Genomic DNA, 3,615 nt, shown 5'->3' with positions numbered 1-3,615 from the left:
ACAAAAAAAAACGAAAACAAAAACATCGTTGCTTTAGATTTCTCTTTAAAAATTATTATTATTATTTAAAAAAAAAAAAACGTTTTCTATTAATTGAGATTATGTAAAAAAAACAAAAATTAAAAAAAAAAAAAGAAAAAAAATTGAAATTTGAATTGAATCGACCCATAACAAATAATTAAAAAAAAAAAAAACAAAAAATTTAATTTGTTTATTATTATTATTTGCATTATTATCATTATCATTATTATTATTTGCATTATTATTATTATTATTATTATTATTATTTTTACTTTAATTTCATTTAATAAATAAGTGAATAAAAACATTCGAAGCGTTGAAAAAAAAATAAAATAAAAACTGGCTCACCTACTAATGAAATAACTTGTAAAAATTGCATAAATTTTTAACCGGAACTAAAATTAAAAAAAAAAAAAAAACTTTCGAAAAATCGTTTTTGTGGTCAATAATAATAATAATAAAACACGTAAAGAAAGGTTGCAATCACTTTTTTTTTAACATCCAGTTTCATTTTCGTTTTTTTAAAATAATTATATAAAAATCGTGGGTGGATAGAAATAAATTTAAAAAAAAAAGAGGGGGGGGATTCGAGTAAGGGGTAAACGAAATACATACACGTTATTGTGTAATTGGTAGTTTTGTCTAAAAAAATACTCTTTAAATAAAAGTGTAACTAGAAAACGTATTTTTTTTTTTTTTTTTGCTTTCGAATTAAAAAATGAAATCGACGATGACGACGACGACTCGTCATTTGCCTACCTGAGCAAGTTTTAAAATACGAAAATGGTAAAATACGGCCAGGAAATGACGATGATGATGATGATGATGATGAAAAAATTACGAATAAAACAAGTTACTTTTTTTAATTCGTCGGAAAGAACAATATTTATTTATTGAAAAAAAAAAAAAAAATTGAGCAATAAAAAAAAAAAATCACGGAAGAAAATTTTCAAATGTTTATAAGAGAGTTTTTTAATGGAAAATTTCTTTTTTTTGTTTACGTAAACGAAAGCAACCGTAGAAATTTTCTTTTTTTGTTCGATTAAAATCTAATAAAACTGGGTCTTTTATAAAAAGAAATGGTACGCTGACAGCAGAAGAAAAAGAAAAAGGAAAAATTACCGTTGCAAGCAAAAGAAAAAATTTTAATTACACACGAATGCCAAAGTCTAACCGAATGATTGTTAAAAAAAAAAAAAATTTAAGCTGGAACTTGATGATCGTCAACCTCAATATATAAAGAAAAAACAAACCGTTATAACATCATTTACGTATAATTTTAAATGTTATGCACGAACGTAAGCTAAACATATGCGTCTATATTTTATTTAATCGGGGGAAAAATTAAAAAAAAAACGAAAATGAAAATCCTTTGATTTAACTGGAGAAATAAATTGTAATGCAGTGAGATATGGATGCAGATTGAGAGAGAGAGAGAAAGACAGAGATAGACAGTAAGAAGTAGAGAGAGAAAGAGAGAGAAAGTGAGACAGACAAAAAAGTAACCAGAAATGCTGACAGATAGAGAAGGAAACAGAGAGGGAGAGTAATACAGGTATACAGAAAAGTAAATAAACAAACGGGTAGAGAGACAAAAAGATAGACATACACGGCGAGGGAGAGAGAGAGAGAGAAACAGTTAGAAGTAGAGAGAGAGAAAGTGAGACAGGCAAAAAGGTAACCGGAAATGCAGTTAAATAGAGAAAGGAACAGAGAGAGAGAGAGAGAGTAATACAGGCAGACAGAAAGGTAGAGAAACAAAAAAATAGACACACAAGGGGAGAGAGAGAGAGGGAGCTTTTGGATAATTTCGAAATAAATTAGAATAATTGTTAGAAAGTAAAAAAAATTTGTCTCAATTTTACGAAAAGATTTTCGAGATTTTTTTTTCTCTCCACATTTTTACTCTCATTTAGCGACACGAAAAAAAAATTATTTTTTCCATAAATGCATTTTCGACGGATTCAAATTTATTATTATTATTATTATTATTATTATTATTATTATTATTATTATACCCATCACTTTGTGTCACTTTCTATAAAATTATTAATCGAAAAAAAAAAGAAAAAAATCGATTTGTAATTGTAATAAAAACAATACAAAAACCTAACGCGTTACGTTATTTATATTAATCTCCCCAAAAAAGTCGTCAACCTAAATAAATTTTATCGTTGATTTGACGTAAATTATTTAAGTGTGATTAATTAATAATATTAAATTTGAAAGAAAGAGAAGAAAAAAAAAAAAAACTTTCTTTGTAATTTTTTTTTTTTTAAGTACGAATTTTTTTTTTTAGTTCAGTATGGAAAGTGACATTATTATTATTATTATTATCGTATATATTATTTTCATATCAGTTTTTATTATTATTATTATTATTATTATTATTATTATTATTTTCTTATCTTAAAATCGTAATTTTTTTCGAAATCGTTTCAAAAATAAAAATTTAAACTCGACTGAAAATAATTTTTTTTTTTTTTTTACTAAATGAAAAACTAAAGTAAAAAAATAAAAACTAATTTTTTTTGGGGGGCGTTAATTAATTTACAAAAAAAAAAACTAATGTGAAATTTAAATTTGTAATTTTTTTTTAGTTTTTAGTTTTTAGTCTCACTAAATGGTTAAATACGCATAATGATTAAATTTTCACTTTTTTCTTTTTTTTTGCTTCGATAAAAACAATTGAAAAAACATTTTTCTTTTTTTTTCTTATTATTATTATTATTATTATGCAAAAAATTAATGCGAAAAAAAAGAAAATTCTATAATTTTATAAACGATTTTCTCCAGGTTTTCCATAAATTTCAAAAAAAAAAAAATTACCTACGTACCTATCGCGTACCTAAAATTACGCACCTATCGTCGTTAAATGCATTTTAATTTTTACTTAATGCAAATCCATTTGCAAATTTTTTTTTTTCTTTCCATGCTCGTAATTCGTAACATAATATTAATAATAGTTTCTACAAATTTTTTTTTCCTTTCTGTTTGTTTGTTTGTTGTTATTTTGTTTTTCTCGTTTCCGATTTAATTATTATTATTATTATTTAATAAAAAATTATTATGTGAATAATAATTAATTGACGTTCTCACATAAATTTTTTTCCTTTTTTTTTTCTTCTTCTACTTCTTAAGGGAAAATTTTCGATATTATTATTATTATTATTATTATTATTATTATTATTATTATTATTATTATTATTATTATTATTATTAGTAACTATCATTTCAATCGCATTTAGCCTAACGAATATTTTTGAGATTTAAATTAAAACTTTCAGAATAATTTAATTATTAAAAAGTAAAAGAGACCTAAAAGTATTCGATTGATTTTTACAAAGGTTGACGAAGTAAATAAAAAAAAAAAAACATTCCTGGAAAAAATTTAAATTTTCCATAAGTTTCCTTTTTGGCTAAATCAATATTTGTACGAAAAACTGGGATAAATAAATTTTTCAAGGATTAATTTAAAATTAAAATTTTCCACGGGAGCTCACGGTAAAAAAAATTTTAAAAACTTTTTTTGCGAAACGAAAAAATTCATTAACAGGCGAACGAATCATGAAATTATCCGAAAAAAAAATTACT

At 23.3% G+C, this 3,615-nt stretch overlaps 1 protein-coding gene across 1 annotated transcript in view; it reads left to right on the top strand.

The window, feature by feature from the left end:
* The window catches only part of Phum_PHUM558900 (uncharacterized protein), a gene marked incomplete at both ends in the record, with an annotated part of 16,167 nt that overhangs the window by 5,474 nt on the left and 7,078 nt on the right, over positions 1 to 3,615 (top strand). The gene's annotated exons all lie outside the window — the stretch shown is intronic.

Source organism: Pediculus humanus, genomic scaffold (assembly GCF_000006295.1).
Source record: "Pediculus humanus corporis 1103172108297 genomic scaffold, whole genome shotgun sequence".
Classification (NCBI taxonomy): Eukaryota; Metazoa; Arthropoda; class Insecta; order Psocodea; family Pediculidae; genus Pediculus; species Pediculus humanus.
The sequence above is the reverse complement of the archived record's forward strand: the minus strand, read 5'-3'. Positions and strand labels throughout refer to the sequence as shown.